Source organism: Sparus aurata, chromosome 7 (genome assembly GCF_900880675.1).
Source record: "Sparus aurata chromosome 7, fSpaAur1.1, whole genome shotgun sequence".
Taxonomy (NCBI): domain Eukaryota; kingdom Metazoa; phylum Chordata; class Actinopteri; order Spariformes; family Sparidae; genus Sparus; species Sparus aurata.
In genome coordinates, this window is record NC_044193.1 from 23,788,267 (window position 1) to 23,804,228 (window position 15,962).

At 40.3% G+C, this 15,962-nt stretch overlaps 1 pseudogene across 1 annotated transcript; it reads right to left on the minus strand.

The window, feature by feature from the left end:
• Positions 1–1,408: 1,408 nt before the first annotated feature.
• Positions 1,409–13,336, minus strand: LOC115585270 (E3 ubiquitin-protein ligase ARIH2-like; annotated as a pseudogene). The gene is made up of 14 exons (XR_003984680.1): positions 12,765–13,336; positions 10,330–10,396; positions 10,029–10,101; positions 9,737–9,882; positions 8,631–8,752; positions 7,850–7,959; positions 7,131–7,266; positions 6,891–6,941; positions 6,541–6,562; positions 5,983–6,134; positions 5,352–5,495; positions 4,709–4,777; positions 4,394–4,519; positions 1,409–3,880 (listed from the first exon to the last, which is right to left on the minus strand). The product of XR_003984680.1 is annotated as an E3 ubiquitin-protein ligase ARIH2-like (transcript).
• Between the last annotated feature and the right edge of the window lie 2,626 nt (positions 13,337–15,962).

Here is a 15,962-nt window from a genome sequence, read left to right on the forward strand (position 1 = left end):
GGATGGCTTAACATCACTTCGGAACAGGTAGGTATCCGAGGAAGGTAGCTTATGATGAAGCACAACTCCAACAAAGCCACTTGAAAAAAAGTTGTGTGCCTCCAGGGACCGGTAGTTCTTAAGGCTGTTGTGTGTGTAAATCCCTGCGTGATAAACCCAGTCGTAACCGTATTAACCGTAACTGTATGCAGCTCATGATGGCTATTGTGTAATAACAACCATTGTGTGGTGAACAAATTCAAACGTGATAATTTCCATGTCAGACATAGAAATTATGTTAGGTTTAATTCATCAGTTAACGTGATTTTGCCTCTTACCGGGTGATTCAACCAGGTAGCAGAAGATATCAGGGAATGAAACTTCAGGCCATTCAGTCGGATCATTCGTCCACTCTTTAATAAGATACGGACAAGAATCCGATCCTATTAAAGTGATCTTTTTAAGGTATCTATCCCTGTCAATGGGCTGCAGTGATTCAATGTATGACATGTTCGTTTATAAAGATTTGAAATCCGCGCTCTTACAGTGCTCCGGGTGAGGGGGAAAGGATTGTTTTCCCCCTCGAAATGCCCCGCCCCCAACTGTGACGCGACTGTGACGCGACGCCGACTGTATGTATTGTATTATTTCATTAATGTTATTTAAAGAAAACAGCTTTTTTTATGATACACATGTAATATCATGTTGACAATTTTAAAAGCACACAAATAAAATGTTTAAAAAATCTTCTCGGTACAATACTCAGATTTAATCTTTAACTCAATCAAACAGGGGGTAGCATATCAAAGTAACTGCTAACCGCTGCCAACTGTAGCTACTGTTAGCTGGTCAGCTCAGTTAGCTGTGCAGCTAGCGGTCCTTCTGACTGGGAACTCAAAAGCCCCGGAGAATAGTTCGTAGCTAGTAAGCGTGCTACACATGCTTTGCAACACATAAGTGTCCTAATATCCAAACAGCAATTCATTTACATTCTTTTGATTATTTTGTTACATGTTATGATGGGCTGTTGATGGAGATTGATTGATTTCACACAAATGCAAGTGTCTACACACAGCCCATCTCATAGTGGCTTCAAAACATCCTGCAGCCCACAGAGTTGTTTGATAACAGGAAGTGCCTGCCTGCCCTGTTTTGGAATAAACACTTGAGGGTGCAATCCTTCCCTACAAGCCATGCTGCTGCCTGAAGGTAGAAGTGGGTCAAACACATAAGGTCAGGGAGAGCAGTGGAGCAGTTAATACTGTCTTGGCACATTATGATGCCTAACTATATTAGGCTGGGGCAGACACCCAGGGCCCTGCGCAACACAAGGCCGTGCCAATCTGATAATGTCAGAGGTGGCCAGGGTTTGTGCAGCATGCATCAACACTGCAGCAACTGTTGGGACACATTAAAATTAGTCTGAATGTTTGGAGTATTATTTATAGAACACCTACAGTTCATACATGTATACAGACAGAAGTCCCAATATAATTGATGGGAAGCACATTGAGTACTTACTGTATGTGTTAGACAGCAGGACAGTATGATTTAAACTATAATAATTTTAAAGAATTCTTTCCTTATCAATACATGAACACAATATGGACTATACATTTAAAAAAATGCCTACAAAAACAAGGTTGACTTTGTATGTTTCAGTTGTATAATCAATAATCAGTCTCTACGTGGTTATGTTCTTTGTTCTAAGAAGTTATTCCTCAAATGTAGGAGTCAAAAAACTCAATTGACACAGGAACCTCCTGTTGAAACATTTGCCCAATAGAATCATTAACTAATCACATTTACTTCTTGTAATACGGCAAAAAACACCACAATTATATTTTAGCGAGACAATTTTTTTACTCGACTACTAGCCGTTGAAATTTAGGTAAAATTCTATTTAGCACTTCCTTTTGTGTATGTTTGTGAAGGTGTGTGTGTGTGTGTAATGAACACACGAGAGACGAGGTTCGGTTTTAAAAACTCTCAGTAACTCTATTTCTGTATTAATGTACAACCGTTGAAAATTACAACAATTTTTTTGTATTTTTTGTAATTTTTTTCCCCATTTTTTTTTTTTTAAACGATCTATCTATCAACAGCCATTTTCCAGAAGAAAAGTGAAAATGTAAGCGGGAAGAAAAGAGAAAATCAAGAGCAAAAAGAAGTGTTGGGATGGATTTAAAGAAAGAGGAAAAGAAGAAGAGCACGAGATGGGGGGGGGGGGAGACAGTAAACGGTTTATATTCTGCAGTGGAGTGTTTGAGCGCGAGGGTGTCGATGTGTGCTGTGGTATGTGCGTGCAAATGCTATGTCGAGAGGTGGTGCTGTAGTGTGCGTGAATGGCTGAGATTACACTTGCTGCTTCAGAACAACTTCATCATCTGATCAGTGGAGGTGCAAATGTTATTTTGTTCTGGAGAGGGTCTGGCTCATCTACATTAGCTGAGCCCGATAAAGCAACAACACCTGCAGGAGAATGTAAAGAGACAAGAATTCAGTAGTTTTACTTGGACCATAAAGATTGGCAACTATTTGATGGCTGTAGTGGCTGCAGCAGGTCCGGTTTGGTACTAACGCACGCAAAGGAGGAAGGTGTGTTTATTGTGAAACAGCGACAACAAGGTCTTAAAAAACAGTTGTCTTCTAAACACACATTCATCTTATTTATAAGTATTATGTGTACATGAACATGCATCATATGTAGCAAAATACTGTACTCTTTTTTTTCAAGTATTTTGAGGATTATGTGGGACTGTGAGGTCAACATTTTCCCACAGTAAACACACCATATACACATTTTATGGGAGATTATCTAAAATAAAAGTTCTTTTATAATTAAAGATCCTCATAGTCTGCTGCTGAGAAGAGTTCATTGGCAAGTCAAGTTGTATTTGTACTAGTTGAAAATAAAGCTGGTTTCCAACAGAGCCAGGGCAATGCCACCTTTCATCTGGAAGTATCACACTACACTTGCTGGCATAGTTTCCAGGTTTTGCAATAGCTGCTGGAAACAAAACAGCTTCTTCCATAAATCCTTCCAGAACTACGTCATCATTTTTGCTGCATCAGTTCTTGTAATGTTAACCTTTTGCTTATTAGAAGTAATTTAAAATGTGTGAAACTTTGCATGTGTTCAGGCCAACACAGTAAGTGCCACAGGAACAACTGCCAGAAACAGCCTGGTAGCCATTATGGTCTATGTGAAACCACAAAATACAAATCCACAATCAGCAAACATTCTCCTTAAAGACAGTTTATTCCATCTCCCACATCTTCCTAGTCTGATTGATAACAAAAGTTTTCCATTCAAAGCAGTGTTATTTTACTTACTCATGATCATTAAAGCACCACAGGGATAAAGTTGGGATAACAGCTCTTACACTCTTTTCAAGAGGCAACATGTTGCTTTGAGCTGCTCATGTCAGTCCCTAGATGTTTGATGTGAAATCAAAGAATATCTGCTGTTTTCAGACCTAACAATTTCACCCAGTGATCAGATCTGAATAGCTGCAACAGGTGTAACCACGTTGGATGTAATGCTCTGAAGCCAAAAAATGTACATGAGGTGCAATGAGAACGAGAAGAGGGAAGGGAGATACAATCGTGCCATTCTGTGACCCTGCAGCATTATGGGAGTGAGAGGAGGGAACGACAGATAGGAGGAAGCAAATGAGCGAGTGTAGGGAAGCGAAAAGAAGGGGTCAGATATGACTGCACCAAAGGATGGGCCGTGGAAGGATGCAAAGGGAGGAGGGCGAGGAAGAAAAAGGAAGGAAGTAAAGAGGGGAGGGAGATGCTGGTGCTTTGCAGTCGCGATGGAGCTTCAGGTGTCGTGGAAATCCTTCAGCAGCGTGCGTCGCCTCTGCTCAGCAATGTGCATCTGATTCTCAAGATCCTAGGAAAAAAACAAACAAAAATAAATTATCATTATTATTACTATTACTATTGTTATTAGTTTTATTATTATTAAATATAATATTATTTAAGACACTTTTTTGGGGTTTCTTTTTTGTATTTTAAATCATCCACTAATCTTTGGAAGACAAAGTGACTAAGCTAACCATAATATGACATGATGATGTCTACAGCATGTTCAAAGTTTTGGGGTTAAATGCTAACTTAAGCATGTTAAATTGCTCACGATCACAATGTTAACAAGCTGATGTTTAACAGGTATAATGTTGACCATATTGACTAGCTATACATAGCACTAAATATGAAGTACAGCTGAGACCCATGGCAATTTAATTTTGCAGGTATCTAGTCATAAACCAAAGTGTTGGACAAATTAAATGTTTGACCTGATGATGGTGCTAGATGGACCGTCACAGGACCAGGAATGCTGTTAAAAATCACCCTGAGGGCTGCACAAATGGCTCAATCAATCAGTCCATTTGATAGCTCTTACCCCTCTGTCACTGGCGCTGAGCTCCCCCTCGCCTCCCACCACTCCTCTCTCGTAGGTGTCGGCCCGCTCCACCTTCCACGACAGGTTTTCTATCTCTGCTTCCAGCTGGGCCTGCTGGTACTCAAACTGCAGACAAGGAGAGATGGAAAAAACAGAAAAGTCAGGTTATCACTTTCCCCTCTGTGGAGAGAAACTAAAATTATTAAAAGACACAATTACATTATTGGGCCAAGACTCTAAAAAGGCATAGGTGGGAAAGAGGTGGAAGGAGAGTTGGGAGTAAAGGATAGGCTAGGAGACTTGTTTGTCCCTCACCAGTTTCTTGCGTGGGCCGGACTCCATGTAATAGGCGTAAGGATACGTGTACTGCAGCGTGTAGCGACACTGGAAACAAAAGAAAAAACAACAGTCGTGATGTGAAGAAATTGAGGAAAGTTTGGAAAATGCTTGCTAAAAGTTATGCTGTGTAGAAATTAAGAAAGGCACTGTGAAAATGAGTCGATATGAACTTTAAACTACCGCTTCATAGATCTGCATGAGACTAAATGGATAATTTCAAACCTAAGAAGTTTTCACAACATTAAAAGAGATGTGACAAGACTGATGAACAAAAGTTTCCTTTCTCCAACACTGCATGCTCTTTCTGTGTTTGCAGCTACAAGTTACCAAACTGGCTCGCTGTTCTTTCAATTCTGAGAATTTAAGGTTTTCTAAGCCAATGTTAAACTTGTCATGTAGCTTTTTTATACAGCCATTTCATAGATTGCAGTTTGCATGCAAAGTTTCCTGAATAAATCTGACACAAAGATTTCGTGATTTTATATTTTTGTGTACCCGTCTTTCTGTCCATCTATTACTCTCTCTAAATTTACCTATTTAATTTCTTCCACACATCCCTCACCTACTTCATGTGAATCCACAACAACACACACTGTTGCAGTTCGGTGTGTGTCAGTACCTTAGCCAGGAGCTTTGCAGCATTATGCAGGTACTGCCAGTCGATCCAGGTTCCCAGGTTGTTCATCACTCTCTCCTGGATCTTCTCCTGGATCCTCTGGTATGTCTGAGCCTCCAACTGCAGAGACTTGTTGTGATTCTCCCACTGGAGGGGCAAAAATTGAAAAAATACAATAAAGAAAAAAGAATGAAAGACAAAAGGAAATGTTTATTTTGTATAAATAGGTTATGTTGGTATGGGACTTGTGTGTTAATAAATTGTTCTGTTAGTAAGCTTCTTCAACACAGTATGGGATGGTTTTTCTGACACAAATATCCGTTCAAATTTTTATACAAGCGTGCAGGAGAGAAACTGTTGGAAATTAATCTCCCTCAAATCCAAAGATGAAATCTGTCATCTGGTTTTAGTTCATATAAAGCAGGGATTGGCACTTTGAATTCCACATGGGCTCCACAGATGCCTCCACCGTCATTTATCTTTGATTAAAAGATAAATGAAGCACGTTTGTAAAGTTTTTTACTTTACTTTTGTCGAGGACAGACTTTACTGAGCAGTTTTGCACCTTGTTTTTATTAAATATTACTTGAGCAATCATGTGAATTACATATAATTGGGGACCCAAAGAACTCACCCTCTCAAAATAGAAGAGGTATTTCTTGAGGGCCTCTCTGGCCTGAGCCTGCTGGCTCTGGTTGACTATATCAGGGTTTTCTTTGTAGCGGCTGCACTCGTAGTATTCACTGCCGTGAGTCTTCCAGTCACCAAGACACATCCAGCAGAAGTCTGTCAGGAGACACAAAACACACATGATGGACTCCACACTACAGACATGCATTACACAAAATGTACAGTAAGAGATACCAACTTGTATCATAAATCACCTTAAAGGCTCAGCTCAGGTATTTTTGTCTTATGACAGAGGGATGACCGGTGGAAAACAAAGTGAAAACAATTCTTGAACTGTAGCTTCATAAGTCTTTCTTAAGGTTTTTGGTCAGCAACTGTCACCATTAACCAAAAAAGCAGACAAGAAGCTAAAGAGGACCAGATTTCATGAACTCTCAGTTGTTCTTCTCTTATATATATATATATGGCTGATGGCTAGTTTTTGTGTCACCCATGGTGCCACTAGCTGGATGCAAAGAAGGATTTCATGCATCAGTCGATCACACGGAGACAGACTACTCACCGTGTTTGCACTTGGAGCATTGCTAAAATTAAGACAAAAGAAGGAAGTCAAATTAGTGAAGCAGAAATCTGACAGAACAGCCATGGGAGTCACACACTGACTTCAAATAAATCTGAGCAAATCAGCAGCTGAATGTTTTTACACAAAACCACCGAGTGCTAGATATAAAACAGCTGCTGTGTCTCACATAGAGGTTATGAAATGTAAAAGATGATGCATAAATATGTATATGCTCATAAGTGATTTAATCAAGTGTCAGACTATTAAAGTTGAGGACTAGCTCTCAGAATCTGGATATATTTTTAGCACTTCCATGTTCTGCTAAAGCGTGATTTTCAGCTCTGACTCACCATGTGATTGCACCCTCCGTTCTTCTCGATGCAGATATTGCACTTAGGACACTAGAGGAGAATGAGGGTAATTAGTTGAGGAAGAGTGATAGCTTCAGCACTGTCAAACAGATAAGTAATGTGTACTTGTGTTTCCAAACTGTGAGATCTTCTATGGCCATGTGAGTGTACAAAACTACAGTATGTATGCAAGTATGCTGACAAAACAGTTCTGGTCTATGTTCATGACAGCATGTGTACATGTGTAGATCCATCTTACATCTTAGTGTGTGCACTGATATAGTTAGCTGTCTCCGAGTCATCTGCACATTTGGTCAGCCATTTTCGGATCGTTGCGCAGTCTGTGGGTGCGTGGTACATCTGACGGCATTTAAAACTGAGTAAGAGAAAAAAAGAGAAAGGAAATATAGGGACATTACGGTTACCAAGCACATAACATACAGCATCAATAGTAACTGACCTGTTTAAGCCCCTTAAAGCTCTATAGCATTTAGCATTATATTGAAAGATTAATCTGGTTTAGTGTGTCTGTTGCTGCCATGCTGCGAGACAAATTCTAGACCTATTCTGACATCATTTATGGATTGGTAACAGGTTAATAACGTAGGCCACTTAAAGAGCCTAGATAACCAAGGGAACTTTGTGTATAAAAGCATTTAATTTACTTGATCACACATGTGTGGCCGTCTGTGAATCATATGAGCTGTTCTCATTCACCTTTTCCTCTTACGCCCACTTTGTCAAAGAATGCAGCTTTTAGGGTTGATTGAAAAAAAAAAAACTACACAAGGAATTAAAATTCTGACAAAACGGAAACTGAATATCCCGATGAGTGGTTTAGGGAAACAAATACACATCCAAGGTGAGAGTCAGCGAGATAATTGGATACAACCTTGACACATAGCCAGGAGGGAGTCAACAAAAATTCTAATCACAGTTAGGAAATGTGTGTTTCCTACCAGAAGACTTCACTGCAGCGGCTACACTGCACCCTGCGCGCCCGAGGCTCCTGCACCTTGATGACAATTGGACAGTCTGCACCCGGACATAACTGCAACTGGAAGTGACTCTGCAGGACAGAGAGAGTAACAGTGAGATTAAATTACGTTAAGAGTGTCAAAATGATCAGATGCATCATAATAATGAGTGTAATGATATCTCTTCTTCTGTTGATGACACTTGCTAAAGATTTCAGCTCTGTTCAATTTTCTTTAACAGGGAGGTCAGTTTTAAAGGGCTGCTGACCCAAGAAAACAAAAAAAAGAGGAATTGGGTGGGCTGATGACAACTTGACATTGTATTGTGTGGATTATTCTAAATAACAGGGACAGTGTTCTGGAAAAGAGTGATGCTACTGAATTTTTACGAGTAATATTTTAAATAATTAAAATTTCAGACAGCAAATGTGTGAATACAACTCAAAGTGTTTTTTGCTATTTGAGAGATGGATCCTTTAAGAGAACAAATGTCTTATTTGAGATATCAAAGAATTTGCACAAGTATATACATGGAAACCCAGCTGGCTAGAGAGACTGTGAAGAGAGTGACAAAACAATGTGAGAGTGGATTCAGATTTAAAACGATGTTAAGGAGATTCAAAGATTCACTCCTGAAAGAAAAAAAGCACAAGGGCTCTTTGAATGTTCCTCTCCTTCTCACTCTCTTTCCACATGCCTCATACGTCTTATTTAATATACGTATAACTGAGCAAACAGACTCAGCATACACACACACACACACCTCGACGTAGTCTCTGAAGAGGTAGCGTCTGTATTTGTCCTTCAGTTCCTCTGCTGGCAGCAGCGGCAGGACAAAGTCTTCTGGCATCTGCAGGGAACAGTCCTGAGCCATACACGAGATACCTGAACACACACACACACACACACACACACACACACACAAATAAAGAGGAATCCTGAATCATTGACAGGTTATAGTGAGAGAAGCAACATGTAGCCTACATACACTGCCGAACAAAGGCTGCTACTGCGCCTTGTGTTCTATAAAACACACACACAAACTTATCTCAACAATTTAACTTCATCCAGGACTGAGAGTTCTCGCCCTGCAGTTCTGTTTGGTTTCTAGTTACAGTCACCCAGAAACTAGACTGAGGTCATCCGTCATCATAAACGTGTCCTTTGTACAGCTGATAGTGAAACACTCATCAGGCCCAGAAGGACTCTGTTACACGGACCAAAGGAGACTGTTGGAAAGTTGCTCAAAGACACAACTGCATACAAATATGGACACACACAAATAAAGAAGCACTTGTGCTCCCACGCCAAAAGCACAGGGAGTCTGGTAAACTGTATGCACTTTACAACACGCATACAGTGTACTGTACAAAACTTTGAGCTGATCCGTGAACACAACCCACACACCCATCTGCGCTCCTGCTGACACAAGCACACTGATGCACACACACATTAATAATCAAAAGTAGGAGCGTGCATCCCCGCAGGAGTTTACACCAGATGGGAGTCATCAAAACCTCATATTACATCTCCCTCATCTTCAAAGTTACACATAAACACTTATGGAGTGGGCCGCAAACAACCAGAAAGGATCTCTGGTGTCTTCTGTCATTTAAACATTCATTAAACATCATTAAGTTACTGATGGAGCTCATCTGCTGACACTGCTGCTCTAATGAGAACACAGGCGAAAATTATCTTCAAAAGGGATCAGAGGCCTGAAACTGTGATGAACCCTGAAAACACCACACACACACACACACACACACACACACACACACGGGAGATCACATCAAACAAAGTGTGACTCATGCACTCCAATACCAGCTTTGATGACTTCACAACAAAACACACATTCTCACTACTCACCCACTCCTATGCCATCTTTGACCAGGACAGTGCAGTGCTGCTCCCAGCATGCTTTGCAAGAAGGAGTGCTGGCCAGGGCAGCGCCAGCAGGGGAGTCCTCTCCGTACAACCTGTAGACACACACCACACTGGAGGGACTGAGGTGCCTGAAACACACAAACACATCAATCACAAACACATCATCAAACACAAAACTGCACTGAAAAAAAAAACTGCGCTCAATAAACATCAAACTGTGCAAAATTCAGAATTCAAAAACAAAGTTTTTTAATGCTTATGATTTATTACTCACAGTGACTGTTCTGCAGGTACTGCTGGGCTGGACAAGAGCGTCTGACATCAGCAGAGAGGAGTTGGACTTATATCTGTAGCGGTCATGGACAGAACCATTGGTCATTTTCAGGATTAAAGACAGAAACATTAATGACAGTGCAAAAAAATAAGAGGTAGAGAGAAGAACCTGAGAATACAAGAATGGACTTTGTGAGGGTTAAAAATGATGGAGGGAAAGGAAGGGGGGGAAGGTTTTGAGAAAAGACTACAAGAATTATAATGAAAAAGGAAGGAAAAAGGATGGAGCAGAGGAGACATACCTCTCCAGTATTTGTGTAACCTGCCAGCTAAATGCACCAGGATCAGTTTTGCTACCGCTGGTAAAACCTGAGAGAGAGGACAGAAAAAGAGCAAGTGCTGAAAAGTTGCTTCAAATCATACTTCAAAGCAATGAAATGTTGCTGCAGTGACACATGAGTGACGAAGCTGTTTTGAGAGTCAGCTAATCTGTAATGACACCCAGCACTCACATCCCCAGTTTGCCTGTTTATTACAGAAATAGATAATAAGCCAGACTCTGCTGCTCATGAGAGGGAAATGTTTCGTGATCATGACCTGCTGTAAACACTGATAACACAAAGTTTATTTGGCATTTTTATTTTGGCTACAGAACAAGAAACCTAGCAAACAAATACAACCAAATATGGCGGAGAGTTCAAACCCAGGCAGAACTGAAACAATTGTTTGATGAATTGTTTCACCAAAGAATATAAATCTATGGAACTCATAATTAAGTAAAGAACAAAACAGCTTCTCAAATGTGAAGAGGATTTGCTAGCTCTTTTCTGTTTAACTGTTGTAAATGGAGTACCTTCAGTTTACTGATCATTGTATTGACAGCACAACAAATGTAAGAGGTCACTTCAGACTGTGATATCATACCAAACTTAAAGAATCAGTCTGGAAACCTGAAATGTAGTCAGTCTGTGCTTTCCCAGCTGGTGACTTGATGGATTCTCTCAGCTGTTACTGTTCGTGAATATTAGATGAGGCAGGATGGTTACTGTACATAGGAAGATGTCTAAGGATTACTTAGCGTATCACTTTGCACCACAAGCTGGACGTATATGGCTGTGCTTGACTCATTGACATTACACGTGCCTAGAAGTCGACGATTTAAATAAAGTAAGACGACTGAGTCCTCCTTCACCTTATGCCATGCACGCACCTGCTCCTCTAGGAGTTGCTAACAGAAGACTGTGGTTGCGGCTGTGCAGGTCTCAGGTGTGATTGTGTGTAACAGAGTGTGAAATAAGGTCTTACTGCAATAAACATGCAGACTCAGCAAAGTTACTGCAGAGTAAACTGCTCATGACGAGGTATGAAGGGCCGTATTCAGGATGATATTCATGTTCACCGTTCGTCAACCTCCTTCACTGTCACTGAAAGAACGCATTAATATTAATGTTTGTACTCATAACAATGTAAAAACTGTCAGAGATTACAATTAGCCTTCTATGAGAGCAAACTCACTGCAACTATTTCAGGCGGATCATTTTTATACAGCCATAACCTCAGTCTACAAAGTGAAGCCATGCACGGCATTTTTTTTCTATACATATGGACATTCAATATACACTAGAAAAGGAGAAAATGGTTTGATGTCGCTCATCAAAATGCATCTTTATCTCTTTTCTGTTTGGGGAGGAAAGTGGTCATATTTTAAAAGACTTTTTTTTGCCACATCACTTCATTTTCAGGTAGTGATCATCAGTAACCACTGTACTACGAAAACAATTACTTGGTGACGATTTGGTTAACAGCACCACACCCTAATGGCTCGAAAATGGACACCTTGTTTAGAACTAAATCACAACGTGCGACAGAATTTAAACACATTTTTTCCTCTTGTTTTGTCCTGCCAACCACATCTAGCCATTCCACTGTAGACAAAGAGCAAGTATTCCCAAAAAAAGTAAAATCAAGCCCAATGTCTATCCGTTTTGATTTTATCCGTTGATTGCTTTTGCAGGAATCTTACTTTCATTAGCATTTCTAGGCTGTTGTGAAGAGAAGTCTTATTAAAGATGAGAAAAAAACAAAACATGACAGGAACAAGAAAAAGGTGTGTTCAGCCTAACACCTTAATGCTAGTCATGAAGATCAGTAGGCAAAAGAGTACAAGTTTAACCTGCTTAGAACATGCAGAGTAACCAGAACGTCTAGTCTTTGCACCGTTTTCCAGAGTCAAAATGCATTTGTGTGGTTATTTTTAACGTTTCGTGCAATGGTGTCCTGTCAGGTTTGAAAGTGAGGTCTGTTTCAAAGGACATGAGAACATTTCTAGTAGAGCCTGACTAATATCAGCCGATACTAGCTTATCACAGATCTGTTTCAGCACATATGTTTTCCGATATATGCACTTGGAAAATACTGTTAAAAGATAATATGCTATACAAGAAGCTTAGGTGATTTTAAATAACTAAATTCTCAGAGAAAATGTTTGTTTATATTCCCCAAATTATCTCTTTCAATTCAACTGACATTTGTGTGTCAGAAAAATCTGTTGATGCATTAACCCTGAAGTTTACTGTCAGTCTGGTTCTCAAAAAAGGCAAAAACTGCACGCACACACAAACAGAAAAACACATTTTTCCCCTTAAAACAGACTCCCTTTCTTATCTCAAAACCTGAGTTTGATCGAACTGGCAATAACGAGCAGCATCACACAACCTAGCTTCAGAAACAAACTCACCTTCAGTGCAGCAGCCACAGTGTTAACCTCCTCCGTCAGCACCCTCTGACTCTCTTTGTATGTCAGACAGGTGAACAGGTACTCCTCTGGGTCGAAGGAGTCAGCGCCCTGTTGCTCCACGTCACTGGCCACACCCTCATAGTAGCTGGCAATGTCGCCCTGATCCTCCTCATCTCCCCCATCGTCCTCATCCTCCTCTTCTTCAGAGTTCACCCCAAAGTCTTCCTCATTACTGTCCGACGCCTGGCTGTTCATGTCCACAGACATCCAGTCGATTGAATCAATCACCCGGACAGGTAGACAGCTGGCCTACCTGTCGGATCCTGGTGTTTCTATTTGCTGAAATGGCTCGCTGAACGCTTCACCTCTCAGTGTCTCCTCCCACACCTCTTTCCACCGGCTAGCACCCCTGGTCCTCTGGACGCTGCTTTCCCGTCTGTCTGTGGCGCGTAGAGGCCGCGCTCAGCAGCAGCGGAAGAAGCAGAAGAAGTCACACTCCCCGTCACTCATTTGGAAAGCTGGTAACAGGGTGATCTGAAGAGAAGAAAATAGACTGAAGAAGAAAAGAGAAGAGGAAAGGTATGAGGAAGGAGAAAAACAGGGACAGAGAAGAAGGAAACATGTTTAATTGTTTAAAGCTGTCTTTAATTCTTGAATATTCTTTTTTTTTTTTTTTATTATATGTAATTCTTAAATCATTAACTTCAACATGTCAGGTAACAATATCTGTGCTTCAAGATAAACTGTTTAAATCTATCTTAAAAATCTTTATATTTTCTGTAAAGTTTCTGTAATCATTCCAAATAAGATCTCAATAGCTAATGCCAGCAGTGTAATTAACTTTTTAAGTGTTTTTTCAGTTATGATCAACAAACATTCACTGTAGTTACTCTTACTTAATCATACAAGAAACAAACCAAAAAAAACCCCCAAACATGTCAGCTAAGCTAAGAGATAAGGCAAAATAGAGCACAGAGTCATGGCTGTCAGACATCTACAGTGTGCTGATAACTCTCAGTGATAAAGGCATTCTCACTAGGAATTTTTGAGTAATACATTGAGCGTTTGGCTGACAAGGTGAAAATGTATTTACAGAACATCCCTCGGACACAGTTTCAGTGATCGAAACAACACAATGAATCCCCAAGCTATTCTCAGCTGGTTGTCCTCCATTATACTGAAAGAAAATGTCCACTTACTTCCCAAAAGTTGTGTGTTGTTGAACGGAAATACCAATAATTATTCAGTGTAACAATGTCCCTATTAGGGGAAAAAAAACGTCCCTAAATCAGTCTCTGACCGGGAGCCCAGCCATCTGCATCATCACGGCTGGGGAGGTTATTTGGGTCTGCTGAGGACAGGAGCTACTCTTCACACAAAAACCCCAGTGTACATAATTTCTTACAGTGCCAACTATCCAACTTGTGCATTTTTTCCCTAAAGTCTAGGCCAAGTCACATTTTTTCTTCAACACTTAATGACATCTAAAATAAAACCTTACAAAAAATGTATATATCTATATTTCTTTGTGATGTTATCATCAGTGGGGGTTGAGATTCTACAGCCCCAGACACACCAAAACTACATTGAAGGCTAAGTGCTGACACCACATTGTCACCCGTGTCTGAAATACTGCACTTGAGCCGACTGCAAAGAGTACAGCAGCAGCCAATTAGCTTTTACATTCTGTGCCTGCATGGAAGGAAATAACTCCATATCAGCAGGTGGCGGTTGTCTGTATTCGTCATTCAAAAAGGATAACCGAAAGACTCAGGACTGCAGGTATACTAATCATTTTTATGGTAAAGAAATGTATGTCCACCATTTTGGCTTTGTAGTGTCTATAATTCTGATCAAGAATATTTCCGATAAAAAGTTACAAATGGCACCCTACCATACCTTCTGCGTGTGCCTTCTCAAGTGGCCTAAAAACAGCCAACTAGGGCCGACTGGTGCCAACAGTGCAGGATACACCTCAGAAACTGGGGTCACAGATTCGCAGTGACCCCCCCGAAAATTGGCCACTGCCTTCCTGATGTGTTGCAACATACCAAGATGCCAAAGCTCCATGACCGACTGCAAAAAATAAATCTGCTAAGACATACAATATATACAACTAAGATGACCTAATTTCATTACTTCTTTGGATCATGACCACACTACTGCATCACATAATGTTTACTTGATATATTACATTATCAGTCTATTAAAGTAAATATATATAATTAACAATGCTGACTGCCAGAGAATACAAAGACTGCATTAGACTCAATTAAACACATTTGGGACCACACTTTGGAGATGTGTTATTAAACTCTTTGACTAGACGCGGTTTGGAAGCTGCTGAATTTTAATATTAATTCGTCCCTGTGGCCTGTGGGTGAAAACACCAGTTTGCTGACTAAAGCGACTCAGAACAGCAGAACTCCTTGCTCACAGACTCTGGACAGTCATTGACAACAGTCTCTTAGCTATTTACCTTAAAACACATTTAAAATCTCATTCCAACCATTTGATTTCACAGGGCGGGTTATATTTCAAAAAAGGTAGCTGTTGGCCATTGCTCTTACTTTTGGCCAGAACTAACAACTCCCAGCAAAGTTCAACTTACTCCCTTCAGCAGTGGTCATCAAATAACAACAGTATTCTTTTTTTTTATATATATATATATATATATATACACACATCTAAAAAGCTATGATTTCTAACACAGCGGGTGGAGTGGAGTCTATGGTGTCTCTTAATTAAGCCACCAGACACTGTGTAGGTGACGACATTTGTCTCCTGTTCTGCCCATGGATAACACACCCATTCAGGGAAGAAAAAAAACAACAACACAAGGCATTCTGCTTCAATGTTAGAAATGTGAGTCTTCTTACACATAATTTAATTGCAATCATATTCTGTAGTTGGGCTACACAGGCCACCATTCAGTTGTTGCCAAACTTTTGGCTAACTCATCTGCCTTTTCTATTAAGCAGTTGGCATTCATTGTAGATTATGTCGAATTCCATAAACCAAGCGGAGTCTAGTATTTACTTGTATTTATTTACTTGAAGTACTTCCTGAATTTGATTTATCTACTAGCCCCTTTTCTGTTGAGAAACTGTTAATCTTTGCTGTGTAGCCTTGATATTAAGACCATGGACTATGACTGATTTAGGTCCACAGTCCTTTCTGCCCAGCCTGCACAGTATA